This window comes from Harmonia axyridis, chromosome 3, assembly GCF_914767665.1.
Source record: "Harmonia axyridis chromosome 3, icHarAxyr1.1, whole genome shotgun sequence".
In the NCBI taxonomy this organism is placed as follows: Eukaryota; Metazoa; Arthropoda; class Insecta; order Coleoptera; family Coccinellidae; genus Harmonia; species Harmonia axyridis.
This window is the reverse complement of record NC_059503.1, coordinates 10,770,273-10,791,524: the sequence shown is the minus strand read 5'-3', so window position 1 is coordinate 10,791,524 and position 21,252 is coordinate 10,770,273. Positions and strand designations below refer to the sequence as shown.

Here is a 21,252-nt window from a genome sequence, read left to right as displayed (position 1 = left end):
ATTTTAATGTTGATTGATGGAAATATTGAAGCGACAGTTATTATTGTGAATCACAGTTTTCCTGAGCTGATTGTAGTACTGAAGATATCCGGAAAATTTTAATTCATTCGGGAAAGTAGTGAGAATTGATTATTCAAAAAGACCTGTTGAAGGGATTGTTACAAAATTTTCGGCCCTCATGGGAATTTGATAGTATTCTATCGATTTATACGATAACGAAGATCATGAAAATGCTTGCAGTTGGCCGATTAGTTCATTACTTCAGAAGTAATATAAACTGAAATTTTCAAAAATGAATTTATTAATTTTCATGAGGCTGCCACATCTCTTGGGCCGAAGTTACAGACTTGAAACCTCATCATGAGTTAGATCAGAGCTCGATCAATAAAAAACGTGTTATTTGAGGGGTCTGTGACGAATATTTCAGGAGATATCACGATTCTTGTAAAGAAATTCAAATTTTTACTGATTTCTCCAAAATTTCGAGTTGAAAATTTCTAAAACTGTGAGGTCTACGAGAAATCGGTGAGCGGTATTAGATTTTGCGATCCCTAATTAGCCTGATTTTGAACTAAGCCGAAAATTTTTATATCTAAAAATTAAGCTCAAATTTTCAATACCTACCCCTTCAAAGGAGATATCCCTTTCATGACATTTTCAGGACCACTTGGCACATGTATTTCAATGTATTCGCAATGTATTTCAAAATGGTGCCAAAGAGATGTCCGACAAAAGTCTCCAAAGAAGTAAAAAATTATGTGATATGTGATAAATGTAATACAAACTATCACCCTAGTTGTGTGTTAAAAATAAGCGGCACATACGTTAATTCTGAGGGAGTTGTAATTTGCTGTGCGAACATAACCAACAAAAACTGTCAATGCGAAACTAAAGATGAAGAAATCAAACAGCTCAAAATGAGAATATCTAATTTGAATGAATCCTTATATAACAAACACCGATGACTGCTGCACAAATGAAATTGAGGCTCCCACTGGAGAGCACATTTCAGCGGTGATTGAATATGAGAAGGAGAAATGTAAGTCGGCATGTAAAGATCTATTTTTCATCATACTAAGTTTAACTATGATGACAAATTTGTAGCTGTATGTGCTCGATAACTTCTTGAATTCTTTTTTCCATTGTGGTGTATTGGCATCGACATTGCCAATTTTTATTTTATAATCATTTCAACAGTTGGAAGCCTAATAATCCACTCTGTATACAGTGTATATCCAGCGTATATATCAAAAATAGGTTCCAAAATCCCAACCTACACAAGTTTGAAATGAGGTGGACGCAATCTAAATTTAAAAAGTACTTTTTTATACTGATATAATTCCCAGGCGGTTACATTTCGACAAGCCGATAAAAAAAGCTTTTATATATTCGCCAGAAAAGCGTGTGGGATATGAAACGGTCCGAACACATCGAATATCACTCGAGGCAGAATATTTAACCCGTACAAAGTATACATGCTTTACGCGGATACGACTGAACTAAACACGTCACCGGAAACCGCATTCGTAGAAGTTCCTGATATTTACACAGACCGAAAAATTCGGCCTTCCTCATCTGCCCGAATCTTTCTGTTCAAATAGGAAGATGACTGGGTATTCGCAAAATTCTTCGGTTTAATGTCTGCTATATTTTGGTGTGTTTGCACACGTTCTAGTCGAAGTGAGGTTTTAATTGACGGGGTAAAATATTACTTCGGAGCTCCAGATTTTAGAGTTTCTGTTTACATTGTCCGGTGGATGTTTTCAGCTTATCCCCTTTTATGTTTTATGGTATTGACGGAAAATGTGTACTGGAGCATTCGCCATTTAGCATCGTAGAATTTATTAATTACGTGTAGAGAACAGAGTTTTGCAATAAGAGGTTTCGTTTGATATTAAAAAAAAGTATATTTCAAGAGAAATCAACGAAGATATAACGTTGCTCACTAGGAACTCAAATATTTCAGCAGTTTCACAATTACCGGTCGAAAAGGTAGTTCATAACGATTCAAAAGTGCTTTAGTTCAGAGAACTGTGACTGAAAATGATCTTTCAAAAAATTTCGTGGAAAGACGAGAAATAGTTATCGTTTTTGATGTCTTAAATTCAAATATGGATTTTGGGTCTAATTTTTTGTTGTTGTAGAGATAAGGTGGGGATTGATTTGTAACGTTACAATTGCCCATGAAACTCTAAAGATTAATTTCTAGGGGTGGTTTGGCTTATTTGGCAACAAAACTCCTACCCAGGTGTTTACAAATTTAATAAAATTAAAATATACAAAGATCGATCCTTTTCACTCTAAACAAATAATAAAATAGAAACTTAAATCAGTTTTAAATGAGTTACTCTGCTATTAGGAACCTCTTCTGTAAATTATTTTCAGCCTTCTGAACACCAGATCTTATCAGGAAGCTATAGTACTCCAATCTCCATTTAATGAAGTTGATGTGATGATGCCAGGTGTTGGTGTTAAGCAGGTATTCTTTCAGATTCAGGAACTAAAGTGGTTTAACGTACGTACTATTCCAAATTCTGTGTCTCAAGAAAGTACTTCTTGATATTTTTTAAACCCAAGAGAGGTTTCTGTTGTTCCAATCACACGGGAGGTGCTTTGAGAAAATGAACAGCGATATTAGAATATGTTAACTAAATTAACAACTCCTTCTCGGATTTCTAAGCAAAAAATTACAAAGAAATCATTACATTTATTATCAAATAAACCTGAGAAGGAGTTTTGTTGAAATTGTTTGACACAAAAAGAACCCTACCAAACCTGAAATACGTTTCGACAAGATGGATGACTCTAAAAAAAACGACTGTTTCAAATTAAATTAATTCGTTCTGGTGAGATTATTACTTGTTGAATACAAATATTCATGTCAACACTTACCGAGAATCCCGACACAATTCTCGCCGATAAATTAGATTCCAAATCTCAAATTAAATAATTAATGACTGAAATCTAAATCTTAGGTACGTATCCCTGCTGAAGTCTCGACAACTATTGAAAATCTCCCAGAAGATTCTCTCTAGATCCGCGCATCCGCGCTCCGACCGATGGTACACGACCAACTGACAAATTACCGCGTCTTCGAAAATTCCAGTAGCGTAACATGGACCGAAGCGTGCAAAATCGTTGCAGATTGTAAAAAATTGAATGAAACAGCCTCAATGTATGAACAACTCCAACATAATTATGTGAAATGAGCTAGAACTTTCTAATGCCATATATCATCCTTTAGTACGAGTTTTGCACCCTCTAGACTCTACCACTGTTCAAAACAGTCAGACAGGGACACGCTGTCACAAAAATTGAAATGGGAAAGCCTAATTTTCAGTGGAGCACAATATGTGGATTCTACTATAGTATTTTTACAACGACCTATATTGGTAGAGAACCGTAGATCTTGATCACACCAAGATTCTTCACCTGAGACCTAAATCCAACTTGAAAATTGGCCAGACGTTTCCGAGGTGTGTATTCAGCATAGAAAAAACCCCTCCATATTTTATTATCGATTACTATTCCTACCGTTTTGGAGTAGTTGAGTCTCAGGAAATGTTTTTTCGAGAAAACGAGTAACTGGTAAAGTCATAATTCAAAACTACTATCACCAGGTTTGTTTCTTCCGGTCTGAAAGACAAATATAACTCGTTAGCTAAGTAATGGCGACGTGAAGAAAAAAAACTCAATGACAATCGGATAACATGAATCTGGAAAAACTTTGGACCCAAAAACGGATCCCTGTGTGACGCCATTTGCTATTTCAAGATTTTATGACATTATCATTATCCATCCATCTAAGTGCCTTCTCTAAATGAGGTTGGCGATAAATATGGCATAATAATCATTATAAACTACTCAATTCTTCTATCCATGGACTGGCTTTTTCTTTTCTTTAACACTAAGAACCGTAAACATTGAGTTTTCAATAGCTGTTATGGCAAACTAAGCAAACTATTTTTCTCAAGATTGAAACATAGCCTTTATATTATCCTCTACTTGCATTCAAAACGAAAGATTCGGCATTTTTACGTAATATTTTCTAGTATTAGAATGAACCGTTAAAACTGCGCATAATCATTTAAGACAGTTTAATCTGAGCACAATGATTTCGCACAAAAATAGAGACCAATTACATAGTGCATTTACTATGAAAACGCAGGAAATATATACTTTCAACGAAGGCCATTTTCATATAAATCAATCGGACTTAAGCGTAAAAGAATTGTAACTTTTGTGGTCAATATTCAATACTCGTGAGAATTTTTTTTATAGTATTACATACTCATGTACTATTTTATCAAACATCAATTGTGTCCAAAATTTTTTATTTGAATATTTCAACAGTTTAAACAGACTTTCAGATACAACATATTCCAAAGTTCTACACGTCTCAGAAATTCTTTGAAGACTATTCCGAACACATCTGCTATATAAGGCCTCTGCAATTTTGGCCTAGAGAATCGGTCACGAACATGTGCAGGAGACAACAAGTTAGGAATCCCATTTAGAATGCAGAAATTATCTTGCCAGTAAGCCGAATGTGATTGGAATGCCTTTCATCAACTGAAGGAACAGCGTACTGCAAACCAGGAAATTTGCATAACTTGCGATGCAATGAATGCGATAATATTGACTTTCGGTAAATGTACCCTTTCAATTCCAGTAGACCAATTGACAAAGGAGCCAAGAATGAACGAGCGTGTTCAGCTGAAGTTAGCTTTATGAGGAGAATTTAGCATGAAATCAATAAAAAGTTAACAGGATAACTGATTGCTTCTATTTTATGACTTTTGTTTTTAACGATGTGTAGGAGTGGGTCAGAATCTTTTATTTCTCTTCGTGTTTTTCATCTAGTTCATCTCCTTAAATATTGCGGGTAGGTTGTTTGTCACTTGCCTAAATAATTATCTAACATTTAGAGCATTGACTTGACCATAATTTTCTTGCTATTTCAAGTAACAAGTTTTTTACGCAAAATCGGTGTGCGGTGCCAGAATTGACGATCCCTGATTAATCGAATTTCGATCTCACCTGAAAAATCCTCCATAGGTACCTAACCCTTGGAAAATTGAAAAAAAATTGAAAGTTCTTTCATGGGACTATTGTACCATTTTATTGATTCATTCGACTATGTAGATCACGAAAATGTTTGCAGTTTGGCGATTAGTACATTATTTCAGAAATTATGAGTAAAAATCTGAAAATCTCGAAAAAAAAAATTGATCAAATTCCCTAGGCTGCAACTTTTGCTGGACGTAAGCTACGCCCTTGAAACCTCACTATGTTTCAGATCAGAACTCGATGTTCAGAAAACGTTTTTATTTGAGGGGTCTGTGACGAATACTTCAGGATATGTAACGATTTTTGGATGAAAATTCAATTTTTTCCCAAATTTCGAGTTCGAATTTCTTCAAAACTGTGAGAGCTACAGAAAATCGTTGAGCGGTGCCAGAATTGACGATCCATGATAAGCCGAATTTCGATCCCACCTGAAAAATTTTTGTAAAATTTTCCATACCTTAGAAAATTGAAAAAATCAAAAGTTCCTTCATGGGGGGGTTTATCTGTGCTCATGTATCATACGTTAAAATGTATGATGCTACGTTTACATTTCCTCTGCTAATACTGAGATTTTTATCTACACATACTTCATTGTTTGAAATCAATAATTTCTTTATTGCTCTATAGTCTATCTCAAAAGAATACCCATATATTGAACAATGAATAATGAATGCCATATGTTTGAAGAAAACATTCATAACGAAATCGTTTTAGGTAGAATAATTGTGGTTGACATATGATAATACCCACTTTCTGATCCTGCAGGATGAAATTAATTTTAGTATTCCTTCAATGAGTTGACATATGCCATCAAAAATATCAAACCTTTTCTACTACCATAAGGATTCCATTCTCGTCTTTCCATTGTACATAATAATTGTTCAGTACGCTGCACTCTAACCGCGTCGAAATATTTACATAATTAGTTTTATTTACTCTCGTTCTAGATTCCTGCTTGAGATATATGCTCTTTTGTAGTTGCGTTTGGTATAAAGCCGCAGCTTAATGTGAAGGGACCAGAACCCATCTTGCTAATTATCTAATATTTGAGCTCAAACACCAACCTGGTAAGATGCGAATTTGTTTTCTTGTCTCTCGGGAATCGTCAAAGTTATCTAGGTGTGATATGTTCACATATTTACCTCTGCTGAAGTGGTCTAGTTTCATTATAACGAGTTTCAGGGCGTTCCACAAAAAATAAACGCTAGAAAATGCGTTTTAGGCTGTGAAGGAATCAAGAATCGAATGTTATTGAAAGTTTAATTCAGAACGCAATACTAGAATTCAAAAAAAATTTAATTTTATTTCGTTTCATAGGAAAGACTGGTATGTAACGGGTGTTTTTTTCGAGGTATATAACTTTAAGTTGGCATTACTGTTCAAGATGGCTACCGATTTAACAGCTGTCAAGTGATATATTCTCAGTTTGGTTTGGCAATACTCATGAATAGACTCACGCCTGAACAACGCTTGCAAATAGTGCAATTTTATTTCGAAAATAATGGTTCTGTGCGGAAAACATATCGCGCACGTCCATTTTATTTTGTTTAGCGATGAATCGCACTTCTGGTTGAATGGCTACGTCAACAAACAAAACTCCCGCATTTGGAGTGAAGCTAATCCTCAAGTGTATGTTGAAACACCGTTACATCCAGAAAAACTGACTGTTTGGAGCGGTTTATGGGCTGGTGGAATCATTGGTCCGTACTTCTTCAAAAACGATGATGGCCAGAACGTTACAGTCAATGGTGATCGGTAAAGAGCCATGATTACTAACTTTTTCATTCCTGAATTGAACAACCATGATGTCCAAGAGCTGTGGTTCCAACAAGACGGCGCAACATGTCACACAGCTCGTGCCACAATCGATTTATTGAAAAACACGTTTGGTGACCGCCTAATTTCAAGTTTTGGACCTGTGAATTGGCCTCCAAGATCTTTTGATTTAACACCGCTAGACTACTTTCTGTGGGGCTATGTAAAGTCATTGGTCTATGCGGATAAACCACAAACCCTTGACCATTTGAAAGACAACATTCGCCGTGTTATTGCCGATATACGGCCACAACTGTTGGAAAAAGTCATCGAAAATTGGACGTCAGGATTGGACTACATCCGAGCCAGCCGCGGCGGTCATATGCCAGAAATCATATTTAAAATGTAATGCCACAAGACTATCTTGCGGATAAATAAAATTCATGTTAATCGAATAATCCATCGTTGTTTTATTGCAATTTAAAGTTCTATAGCTTCAAAAAAAACACTCTTTAGTTCAACTTTGAATTGACATCAACTGAAAGAAATTTAATTCACGTTTATATTAAATCCGATCCTTACTTCTTTCTCAATACATATTTAGCACAAAAGCTTTGAGAATATATTATAATTTTTCATCAAAATCTATCCACTAACTGATTTCCATTTTCATTGAGTATTAGTGTATTGAATAGCACAATAGTACAAAGTAAATATACCTACATATACATCACTTGAACAAAGTACATGATACAGACATTCGATCCCCGTAAATGCCTGAAAAATATATTGGCAAATAGGCTTCCACTAAAATTTCATTTACTGCATGATTCGAAGTTGTAGTCCTTAAAATGTAATAGTGGCAGTTCCAGTCCAGTCGTTAATCCTGTTACTCCATCAAGGGAATAAATCAGTATATATTTATTCTCGAAGTGGAATTGTTCATTCGACGTTCAAAGCTATGGCTACGTTGAAGTATTGGAAATCCCTACCTTTCTCGCATTCAAATGAGATTTTACGTTCAATCTGCTTTTTTTCCCTCTGAAATAATATTTTAGATGGAAATATTTCACTCATTTCCTGGCTGCCTGGAGGATTGCCTTTTTTCGAACTTTAAATGACTTCCTCGGATTCTGAAACCAGTCATTTGGGAATAACAAAGAAAAATAATACGAAGTATCGATATAATCCGATACTTCATTCTCAGATTTTCGAATTTTGATAATTTATCCAACTAGAGATTGATTTTTTGGCAGTCGTCGTTTTGTACTTTCAACGTTTTCCCAGTACGATTGTCTTCTGGAGATGTTTTTCTATTTCCTGATCGAAGAATAGGAAAGAAGTTTTATGTTGATACCTTTCATACAAGTTAGTAATCGAGATTCTGATATGGCGTTCTGAGAAGGCGTTAGAATTTTTTAACCAAACTTTGCAGAAATGTTGAACTTGTTGAAGTTTATGATTGATTGAAATTAAATTAAAAATTATCAAGAATCCATTGAAGATTGGACGTTTAACTTGATGTTACAAATGGAATTTTATGGTATATTTTTGGAAAAATCAAATCCATTTCGGTATTGTTTTTGGTTGTAATTATTTGGTTTTTGTGTTCTATTTGGTGTTTTGAAGCTAAGGAGGTTTTTAATTCAGATGAAGTGCTAATCGTCTCAACCGTAACCTTTCTGTAGTTCGGTTTTATCAAGGTAGACGAATTGGGTCCAGTACATCTTCCATCAATGGCATTAATAGACAGATTTTTATGTAAAAGAAAAATGATTTCGAAATGAAGGATGTCTTGTAACCCTTCGTACAGTTTGCCGTCGAATTTCAGCTTTTGGTTTGCAGTCTTATCGACCACAACTTGTGCATCCGCTGACGGCTTGTCATCGACAGCAGATTGATTTAGTTGTCTGGATGTTCCAGAAAGGCGAGCATGTATGTCATCTACAAATCGATACCAAAAGTAGATGCCTGCTTGCCTTTCTGGTAAATACACACAACTGATTCAAATCTTAAATTACATAAATAATATCCATCCCAACATTTTTCAACATTTCAATATATCACTTGAATCAAAACATTAGATTCAACGTGTTTAGAAAACATACACTGATATTTGGCACCTTCAAACCTCTTAAATTCACAGACAATTTCAGTATTTCTCTCAATGATTCACAGAACAAGCACCAAAGTAAACCGAAATAGAAACTATAAAAACAATAGCTGCAAACAATAAGTTAAAAGATGCAATTATAGAAAATCAATTGAATATTCCACATCATAAAAACTAAAAGTAATCATTTCTTTCTCGTATCTTCAAACTATTGAATGAATTATCATAGTTATTAATAAATGTAAGAGATTCAAACCCAAATACCAGTATATCAGCAGTAAATGAGTTAACTTGTCTAACTTGCAATACAAAAAACATAGAACAGACCGAACATCGAATGGATTTCACCAAAAATAAGCGATTCTCCACCTTTAAACACATTGTGTAGATAGGTAAAGATCACCCTTTCCCAACAATTTACAACATTATACATGTCGAATCTAGAGTAATAAACATATAAAGAGGAAACATATGTCATTTTCAGTAAGCAAATTTTGTCCTAAACATTAACTATCAAATTCGACAGGAAGCGTGCGGAAATAAAAACATATCAGTGATACGATATTTCTCTCAATTCGCGAATTTCTACACAAAGAACGCACTTCTTATGTCCCGGAGTGAATCAACGTTTTATATTAATTCAAAATATATTGAAATAAATAGCTAAATATATCAGAAATTCAGAATACAAACTTCAAGCGCGCCAAATGACGCGAAACAACCGATGACACTAGGAGAGCAAAAGTTGCCAAACCTTGGATTTCAGCAGGTAGATACAGAAAATAATAAATATTCTACTTATTATAAATTCGAGAATTAGGAAAACTATGGGATTCCAAATATTCAAATATGCATATTTAATCGGGAATCACTAAAATAAATATATTTCATTCAATATAATATACATTCATAACGATATAGTAAAATTGTGGATTTGAAAATATATCACACTCCGACAACGTAATCTAACCATGTTGGGGACATGTAAAAATTTCGTATACTTCCTCTATTTATGTTTATTACTCTATGTTAATATCAAATTTTAGGTAGTAAAAACATGAAGAGTAGTCATAAAACTTGTTTCAATTATATCGAAGACTCCGTGTTCTCTTCTACGTAATTTTCTCCAACTTCTGTCTCCTCTTACTTCTTCACTAGATCCGGAACAGGAACGTTGAAATTCAGTTGACACCTGTAACATTTTATTGGGTTCCAGGATTTTTGGCAGATGATAATTCACTTACCATCAGGAACATCGCGCCGACGTGGAGTCCACACTCTGCCTTCTTCGTTCAGGAGTTGGCCGCAGCTCCCGAGAACCTTCTACTCCAATTTTCAGTTGCGATAAGCGCCCCGTGGCTGCCTGTTGCGCTGGCACGGCGATTTTCCCGATTTTCCGACGAAGCGAGCGTTTTCGCGCTCTTCCCTCAGAAGTTTCACTAGTTTTGAGCGGTTTTGAGGCCGTAGAATTTTCCCGATGCTGTGATGGACTTAGCCAGGAATTGTTCTGGGGATTTTCTGGGGGAAATTTGACTTTGAAATTTTGTGGGGTTTCTGGCCGCAATGAAGACTTACGGATGTTGTTCACCACAACCGAATTCTGTGGTGTAAGTAGATCTGATGAATGTCTTGAGACTGTTGGCAGTATTATTTGAAAGATTATATTGTTGAGGGGGAGAATTTTTTAATTTTTTATTGCAGGTGGTGTCTTTTGAGAGAATTAATTATGAACCAATTATGGAATAAAGAAAAATTCTTTTATCTTTTATTTTATAACTATACGTAAAAGTTAGCCAAACGGATATTTCTATATGAAATTTTTTCTGATAAGTTCTTATTTTGTGTTAACATATGGAATGTAAAACAACATTATTATAATTATATGAAAGTTATTCTAATTTCTACTATTTAATTACCTACGTGAAAAGTAGATATTGTTTCGCTAAAAAGTGAATCTTCAGATCCCTTACATACCAGTTATCCAAAATAACTTGTATTCGATATCAATTGATTATTTAAATGAGTCATTTATTCAACTTAATTAAATTGAAGGAAAATTATTATTGCGAAAATAAAGTTGTTTTACTCTAATTAATTGATTCGAATGAATTCGTTTTTAATTTTTTTTAATGAATTTTCGTTAAATAGAGAGCAAAACAATTAACTATTAGAATATAATCCTCATTCAGAAAAACACGTATTGTTCATTTTGTAGAAAAAAAACAATTTTCAATGAATAATGACTGAAGTAATGATTGCAATACATCAACTACATTTTTCTTGTGGAGTTCCATATTTCCAATAGAATAGAAAGGAATAGGGAGCATCCACTATATCTATTATTATTTATTTAAGATGTCATACCTAATTAATTGTGAAATGAAATTCCTTCAACGTAAAAATACTTCAACATTAATCGAATTTCCTTATTAGAGGAAACAACACATACTTCATAATAATGAAATAAAAGAAATAGATGAGCCCCTAATAAATGTTTCATCTAAATGAAAGACAGAAATAATATTTTCTGATAATTATGTAAAACCACGTTGTGACGTCGAATTTATGTTTTGGGTGGAGTAGAAATAACCAATAAGCTGTGAAATACAGTTCAAATAAGATAATGGAAATAATTCCTCAAAAAATTTATGGGAAGTTATTTTTTTTTAAATCTAGAAGGTATAATTCAAAAAATGTACCAATTATAGAAAAATTACTTAAATTCAGTTCAGAAATTGATATGAAAGGAGAGACAAAGATTCAAATCATCGATTTAGGTATTCTATCTATTTTTCTGGTGTTTATGAAAATATATTACAGCTTCTAAAGCCTCTGCAATTAATGTTTTTACTTCAATAAACTATATTGTTATTATATATTGGGATAATTTTTTTGAGAATCAAGCCAAAATGTTACTTTCAAAAAGAAATATACGAACTTAATTTGAAAAAATTGAAATGTGTGTTTGAATGATCATTGAATTTAAAGTTAAATCATGAAATTAGAACATTGACTGCAATAGTCCTGGTTTTCATCACAGTAGATAAACAGCAATGGATATACAATGTCACATTATTGTCTATATCAATAGGAAACCAGACGTTTTTTACATGAGAAATAGCTGAATATATTTGAAAAAATGTTGGATTTCAGAGTTGAAAAGTACACCAAAGAAATTTTTCCTACCTACTTACATATCGCCATACAAAAAGTAAAGAAACACACAAAATGAACTTCTTTTTGTTTAACGAATTCTGAGTATATGATATCTACCGATTTGAATTAGACAGTATGACTCAATTCTCAACAAATTGAATATAAATACATGGGAACCTTGAAACTCGGTTTATAATTAGGAATTAGTCTTAAAACCGATATAATTCGAAATTTGCCATCTGCAACTCATTCACCTACAATTTCGAAAATGCATTGAACTCTTGGGCCGAGCATTCATTTTTGTTCAAACATATAATGTTGGTATGTGTCTAGACCTCATATCCAGAATCTGTTAGTATTTTAGAGACAATGTATTCCATTCATAAATTGTATCTGATTTTCTTAGAATGAGCGTAGGATATATAAATGGTATGTGATGGGACACTACAGATACTTTGAATCATAAGAGCTGTTCTCAAAATCTCAGAGAAATTGATGGTATAATGATAATATATTTTCAAAAAACTCTTTGCTGATTGCATAAAAAAGGTGTTGCACAATATTTAAAATATTATAATCTTATAACTGAACATCTACACTCAATTTTTAGCATCATCAATAATTTCTAGTCTGAACTTTTTCTCTGGCGAAAAGGCGCATGAAAAAGCGCTCGAAAGCTCCTGACACAAAGTCAGGGTTATCTTCGATATTTGCATCTACTATTCAAACAAAATAACTTATGTCGATTGAAAAAACCGCCACGTATTTGTTGTGCTGACGTTCAGATGTCAGAGGCGTGCCCTTAGAAAAATTTATCGATTTTAAACGACTTCACTTTCATCCTATGATTCATATACTCTCAGTTTCTCCGGAAATACGAATGTGGTAATATTTTTTTCCAATACAGAAAAAGCCTTATTCTTCCTCCGAGAAACGTCAATGATTTTGCAAGAGGTGCGATATTTATTTTTTTTTACTGTTATAGAATCCGGTTCATTCGATAAACATGACAAAACATGTTGAACGAAAAATTTCGAAATGATTCACACGAATACGTCGTGTGAGAGATAAGTTTAAAACGGGTGTTGAATACAGTATTTTTTCTTTTATATTCGAGGAAATAACCTGAATGGAAATAGGAATTTCATCTCCCACTTTGCACTTCATCATGTTTGGATCTGGAGGATATAACTGAAAAAGAATCCGTCGACTGATAGAGAAGAATGGATACAATGCCTTACTGAATAGGGGAATTTTCGAACATTTCGTTCAGTTTCGTGTTTTTCTCAAATTGCTCGGAAGATCATTCAAACATACGATTGAAGTGACATTGGATAATTCTCTTTGTGTCCAAAACGAGGAAAAGGAAATAATGGAATTGAAGTCGATGCGGTATCTTCTCGATTTGATTTGTTGGATGTACTGGGAAAACATTTTGCTTGAATTTTGAATCTGTCGCTTTGCAACAATATCTGTAATTTTAGAATTTTGAGCCGGGATTGGCTCAATCTTATGAGGTTTAACTCTTTGATGACGGAAAGATCTGAAATATTTGAATTTTTTTGGGTATGTTCGTCAATTGGCATAATCCGAGGTTCAATCATCAGTTGATTGTAACTTTCAGAAATTAACCCACTAGATATTACATTCTTATTAGGCCAATTGAAAAGTCCCCGGTCTGATGCACAGATGGAGATACTACTGTTAAATCCATATGGTTTTTAGTTAGTACCAACCTTCAAACGATACGTGTCAAAATTTGACAGCAGTCCGACTATTAGTTTGTGAGATATTGCGTTGTGAGTGTAGCTACTGGTTATTTAAAAAAGATGGAAAAAAAGAATTTCGTGTGCTGATAAAATATTGCTTTTTAAAGGGAAAAAGTTGAAGCAAAATCTTGGTTTGATGAAGAGTTGCCGGGATCTGCACCAGAAAAATCAACCATCATTGCTATGCTAAGTTTAAACGTGGTGAAATGAGCACCGAAGACGGCGAACTCAGTGGACGCCCAAAAGAGGCTGTCACCGACGAAAAAATCAAAAAAGTTCACAAAATAATTTTGAATGAGCGTAAAGTGAAGTTGATCGAGATAGCAGACATTGTGAAGATATCATCTGAACATGTACATCATATCATTCACGAATATTTGCACATGAGAAAGCTGTGTGCAAAATGGGTGCCGCACGAGCTCACAATCGATCAAAAGCAACAACGTGTTAATGATTCTGAGCAGTGTTTGAAGCAGTTTAAGAGCAGTAAACCTGAATTTTTGCGTCGATATGTGACGATGGATGAAACATGGCTCCATCATTTCACTCCGGAGTCCAATCGACAGTCAGCTGAGTGGACTGCACGCGATGAACCAAATCCGAAGCGAGGAAAAAACAGTTAGCTGGCAAGGTTATGGAATCAGTATTCTGGGATGCGAGAGGTATAATATTCATTGATTACCTCCAAAAGAGCCAGAACATTAACAGCGATTATTATATAGTGTTATTTGATCGTTTAAAGGATGAAATTGTTAAAAAACATCTCCATTTGAAGAAAAATAAGGTGCTGTTTCATCAAGACAATGCGCCAAAGTGAGCGAAAGACTAATTTTAAATTGGTATTTCAAGAGAATGAACTGGCAAAAAAGTAACATTGATGGTGAATACAATATTGACCGTATTAGGAAATGAGGGTATGAGAGTTTGGACAGCACATAAGTGGTTTAAGGAATTTCCAAGTGAGTTTACAGCTCTATTAGTGGAGCATGCCCTGGAGACCAAAGATCATCAAGAGGATTTCTGTGAAGGTGTAAAGGCATACTTCGGTACAAAGTGCCAAGAGCTTGTACAGGGGTTCAATGTGAATTATGAAAACACTTATACCAATTGTATTTAGATGAGATCTCTTAAAAAGTATTGCCAACCCTGAAAAAATTTCTCCGTTATGAAATAAAACAAATGACATGTTATTGATATGCGAAAATGTTGAAAGCAACATTAAGATTAGATTTCGTGAATACCAGAACATTGAGTTTCTTTTTTTGGTGTCTGGATACAATCAGAATGATTATTTCTACGATTCAGTTATTCTTTCGGAAGTACTTGGAAAATTTCGATTCTCCTTAACAAGATATAAAGAAATGTTCTTTTCGATACTCATTTCATTTTTTTTTATTCTGAAAAGAATAGCAAATGATTCGTTCAGCAGCAGAATATACTCTGTATTGAAAAACTTGCCAAGCTATTAGAGTGCCATGAAGTAATGAAGTTGGGATTTTGCTCCAAATGAGATGATACCTTAATTAGGTTTGGAACTTATGCAATTTGCAGATTTCTCCCACATCTAACTGATCCAGAGTAATATCGATTCAAGTTCGAAAACTTAATAGGAAGTTTCCCGAACTAGATCATCTTTTTATTCTCAATCTTTCTAGGTACTTATAATTTCGAAATACTTTTGCATATAAAAAAATTATTTAATTTCGAATTACAGTTCAATCCATTAGAAATCTGTTGAACAACATTTCTTCCTGAGTTAAATGAAATAAAAAAGACTCAATCTCCACAAATTTCAAAAACTAATGGAAATGGACAAGGGAAATCGAGCCATCGAATGAAAACAAATATAATTGAGATACTATTGAAAAACCTTTCAATTTTCAAAGTGATATAAAACAAAAACTATAAATTTATATATGAAAAAAAAATCAGTGAGTTCATTCTAAACTGCCATATGAAGGTTTCTTCTAAAAACTGAAAGAATCTATAGAGTGATTTTCCGTTAGAATCGAAATGAATGTTCGCTGAAGAACCTAGTGAGAAAGGTAGTGTCAAGGGTGTCCCAAATTCGATGTCTAGCGAGAGGATCTCAGCGCCCCTTTGAGCTAGAAAAAAATGGATGGCACATTTTCAGGCTCAATTTCTAAAAGAGTTAATTTGGTAAAAACTGCAACATCATAAATCCAATTGTTTTCGAGATATAACAGAAAATTAGAAAATGGCGTAAAATGAAAAGTTCTCATAACTTCTTTATTATTGGTGTTATTAAATTGAAACAAAAACATTCTACAGACACCTTTTTCAGTAGAAACCATTGGTGTATAAATTATTGCAATTCGTTTTGAAGTTATAATACAAACTCATGTTTTTTTTAAATATAAACCATGAAAAATTCTATTACAAATAAAATCACTGTTATATTTTCTCCTTTGGTCACATTCAAAGAACAACGTTCATCAATTTGAAAATCTGACGGTGTTAAATCCGTAGACCTTTTTCTTTTAGCTTGAAAACAGTTGAATTTATGAGGTTATGAGGCAGTTTCCACTTAATTCTCGCAAAAATCGAGCCCGAAAATATGCCATTTATTTTTTTCTTGCTCGAAAGGTATTCTGAGATCTTCCCACTAGATAAGGAAATTGGGGCATTCGTTATACCCTTAAGCTTGTTCAGACAGAAAATTCAAATTCGATTACAAAGTAATATTTCATGGAATTCGAATCTGCTATAAAAACAAGGCATTCTATTTCAAATACCAATGTTAGTTTCTTCTTTGAAGTTTTTTTTTTTCTGATAGGATAATATTGATTTGCTGTGATTTTCTCATCAGCAATTCTAGACATTTGTATTTATCACCGAATCTGTAAACTATAGTACTCTATTCATGAATGCAAAAATAAGAAAAACCCACACCCCAGTTCCAGACTGCAATCGCGAACTTATCTCAAGAAAGTGCATTTCTTCCTTGCGGGAATCCCGAACAAAAAGCCCAAAAAACCCATTTCGCACATATCCCAAGTCGAAGGAGCGTTTATTTCCCACGAATTGCTTCCGGAAAACGTAATCATTACTCCAGATTTATGGTTTACTGTTCCGGTTCCGAGAAATTGTTAAAATGGGCAAAGTGTATGAAGTGATTTCAGCGAGAAACCCTTTTACATAATGTCACATTAAGGAAGCGGATGTTTAAGATCGGAGTTAGGAGTTGTTTCTCCTGTCCTCTCAACCTTATGACAGAAGATTTCCCCACTGTATTGGGCTGAAAACTTTCTTCATTAACATCGCAGAATGAATCTCATTAGTTGGGGGTGAATTCTGCTACCGATATTTACCTTATGTCTCTTCGTTCAGATTAATTTGATGATTTCCTGTGTGTGTAGGGTTATTAGGTTGTATGGAATATTGTTGGAAGGTTAGAAGGTTGGAGGTTGGCAGTGGCGTGGAATAATTTATTTCGCATGTTATGTTTTTCCGAAAACTTCGAATAATGTCGATTTTATTATTGTCAGTTCATAATGTTGAAATTTAATTCCACCTTCTTCACCTTTCTAGCGGAGCATAATGTAAAGGGTGTTTTTTCAGAGCTATTGAACTTTAAATTGCAAAAAAAGAACGATGGATTATTCGATTGACATGAATTTTATTTATCCGCAAGGTAATCTTGTGGCATTACATTTTTGTTATGATTTCTGGCATATGATCGCCACGGCTAGCTCGGATGTTGTCCAATCTGGACGTCCAATTTTCGATTACTTTTTCCAACATTTGTGGCCGTATATCGGCAATAACACGGCGAATGTTGTCTTCCAAATGGTCAAGGGTTTGTGGCTTCTCCGCATAGACCAATGACTTTACATAGCCCTACAGAAAGTAGTCTAGCGGTGTTAAATCACAAGATCTTGGAGGCCAATTCACAGGTCCAAAACGTGAAACTAGGCGGTAACCAAACGTGTCTTTCAATAAATCGATTGTGGCACGAGCTGTGTGACATGTTGCGCCGTCTTGTTGGAACCACAGCTCCTGGACATCATGGTTGTTCAATTCAGGAATAAAAAAGTTGGTATTATGGCTCTATACCGATCACCATTGACTGTAACGTTCTGGCCATCATTGTTTTTGAAGAAGTACGGACCAATGATTCAATCAGCCCATAAAGCGCACCAAACAGTCAGTTTTTCTGGATGTAACGGTGTTGCGACATACACTCCAAATGCGGCAGTTTTGTTTGTTGACGTAGCCATTCAACCAGAAGTGCGCTTCATCGCTAATGGATGTAGTGCGCGATACGTATTCCGCACAGAACCATTATTTTCGAAATAATATTGCACTATTTGCAAGCGTTGTTCAGGCGTGAGTCTATTCATGATAAATTGCCAAACTAAACTGAGAATAAATCATTTGACAGCTGTTAAATCGGTAGCCATCATGAACAGTAATGCCAACTTAAAGTTATATACCTCGAAAAAAAAAACACACTATATATCGGGTGTCCCAAGGTGAGTGGCCTATTAGATTATTATGGAAACTATTGATGGTAAAGATTTCAAATTTTGTGGATAGATATTTGGCCAGTTAAGGTACATTTGTAAAATAATTTCACATTTCCAGTGTTGCCGGATGTACGACAATTTGGCAACAACTTTGTTATTTTGAATGGGACATCCGGTATTTCTATTTTTTTTATGATACTCCATAAAATATTAAATCTATTCACTTTTACTTTTCCATCCCTATCTTCAACGGTTTTTGAGTTATTAATTATTTTTCGAAAGTTTAGATCAAATTGGCGTATTACGAAAATGACTCTAGTTCGTTCAATATTTGAGATTTAAGTCAGAAATTTTGCAAGTCGTTAGATATTGATCTGATCTGTGTCACTGCTCTTGAATTATGGTTGTCAATAATACAGGACGGACCAAAAAAAATCATCATTTGCCAAGTTACAAAATTGTAAAAAAGTCTATTTTTTCAAATTAGACACCTAGTATATTTTTCAATTTTTGGAATCAGTACAACACATTCTACAATTTTTCTATTCACTTACACAGACTTTTTTACTATTTTGTAACTTGGCAAATGATGATTTTTTTTGGTCCGTCCTGTATTATTGACAACCATAATTCAAAAGCAGTGGCACAGATCAGATCAATATCTAACGACTTGCAAAATTTCTGACTTAAATCTCAAATATTGAGCGAACTAGAGTCATTTTCGTAAAACGCCACTTTGATCTAAAATTTCGAAAAATAATTAATAACTCAAAAACCGTTGAAGATAGGTATGGAAAAGTAAGAGTGAATAGATTTAATATTTTATGGAGTATCATAAAAAAATAGAAATACCGGATGTCCCATTCAAAATAACAAAGTTGTTGCCAAATTGTCGTACATCCGGCAACACTGGAAATGTGAAATTATTTTACAAATGTACCTTAACTGGCCAAATATCTATCCACAAAATTTGAAATCTTTACCATCAATAGTTTCCATAATAATCGAATAGGCCACTCACCTTGGGACACCCGATATACAGGTTGATTCACCTGGATAGCTTATTAGACGTTTATGGAAAACTAATCATAATTTTGAGCTGAAAATTTTTTATATTTTCAGATCTCTACAACTTCCGCTTATACCGGAAACAGACTACCACTCCCTTATTTCAAATGGCACACCCAGTATAAATTGCATCGTTAGATGAATTTTTTCATGACTATTTCGGCAATATGCCATACCTTGAGTAAAAACTCGACGGTTCATGAGTTAATGGGATTCTTATAATAAAAATGGTGGCGATGGGCACTCACATTTTTTCAATATTTCGCCAGAAAGAGATTTTTTCTAAAATATTATATCTGTTTCGTTTCTGTAAATACGTAGTGTTATAAGACTGTTTGTGGTTTGGGCCAAAAACGTACAACGTGTTTATAAGAAGATCATCAACTTGGACGACTCAATTTCATCAACTCAAGATTTTCAAATAAGAACCTATATTTTTTATTATTTTAGTAAATTCTACGTACAAAAATAGTGGGGGTTATTTAAAATGAGTACTTTAAGAGTTATGGCATATTACCAAAATTGTCGTCAAAAATGATATTTAATGATGCAATAAAATTTGGGGTGTGCCTTTTGAAATAAGGAAGTAGTAGTCTGTTTCCGGTATAACCGGATGTTGTAGAGATCTGGAAATATTTTAGGGAGAAAGATCAATGTCTCAAACCCCAATAAGCAAAACTATGATAAGTTTTCCATAAACGTCTAATAGGCCATTCCGGTGAATCACTGTGTATATCCCAAGTGGTTTTGATATTACGATAGATGCATAGTCCATGAAGCCATCTCTCTCAGACAAAAGTCACTACATATTAGATTTTCCATATCTCAAACTTATTCAAGAAAGGACTAGTATTTATAGACATCTTAAAGAGACGTACACATATACTGTCTTGTCTGCAGATACCTTATAAGTAATCCAGAAATCGTACACAAACATATTTTTTTAAGGAAACGAAACAAATCATAAATTTGATTTATTTATATTTCAAAGCCAACTCGAAAGAACTCTGACACTCATGTTTGTCATTTTTTCTTCCATATATTTCTTGTGTTTTGTCACATGCATACATCCGCGGTTTTCAAGTCATAAATCTTCATTTAGATGGTCCCCTTGCGGCAGCATAATTCTTTACTTCTAATTCAATTATCCTCTGCATCCTTCCGGAATGTCCTGCCTGAATAAATGGCTCCCATTACGGAATAATTTTGTATTTCAGGTACGCCTGTATTCGAACCAAACCAATACATCAGGCAGAATTGTTGGGAACGCCAAGAATCTGTTTATTCAGCATTCAACTACGCTTTTCAATGAACGGTACATTTGACAATCACGAATTCAAAATATTAGATATCATTTGTGTTACGTTACTCGTTGAATAATAGAAGATTATCGATTAGATTATTTAAAAAAAATTAAATCCCTTAGCTTTTGAACATTGGTTAATATAAGAATTTAAATTCTATGGTTCTGCTGTCACGAGAAATACAATATCTTGATTTCAAACTTAAAATTGTCATTTTTCAAGGTCAATAAATTATGCTGACTTCTGTAGGTGTCACTTTCCAGTATCCAATAAATTGCCCATAGTTTCTTGAAAATAATAGCAAAATACTTCTATCACTTTCTGTACGAGGCGGTACACAATGAAACGGTCATATATTATACTATGGTTTTCAAATTCATAGAACTCTAGAGAGTAATCCATCTACTGCATGGTTTCATGTGCTACATTTTTATGACTTTCAATCATAGAATAATAATCATATTCAGATGCCAACGAGAACTAATAAAGAGAAATATGAAGATCTGCGAAACTGAACTGAATAGAAA

At 34.0% G+C, this 21,252-nt stretch overlaps 1 protein-coding gene across 4 annotated transcripts in view; it reads left to right on the top strand.

The window, feature by feature from the left end:
- LOC123676812 (probable G-protein coupled receptor No18) overlaps nucleotides 1–21,252 on the top strand; it is a 174,346-nt gene that overhangs the window by 20,446 nt on the left and 132,648 nt on the right. For 2 of the 4 annotated variants that reach the window (XM_045613038.1, XM_045613037.1), the window contains exon 1: nucleotides 10,272–10,545. The exons of the other annotated variants lie outside the window; for them this stretch is intronic. The gene's annotated coding sequence lies outside the window, so the exon portion shown is untranslated. Of the gene's footprint in view, nucleotides 1–10,271; nucleotides 10,546–21,252 lie in introns of those variants that run through there. 4 annotated transcript variants of the gene reach the window in all.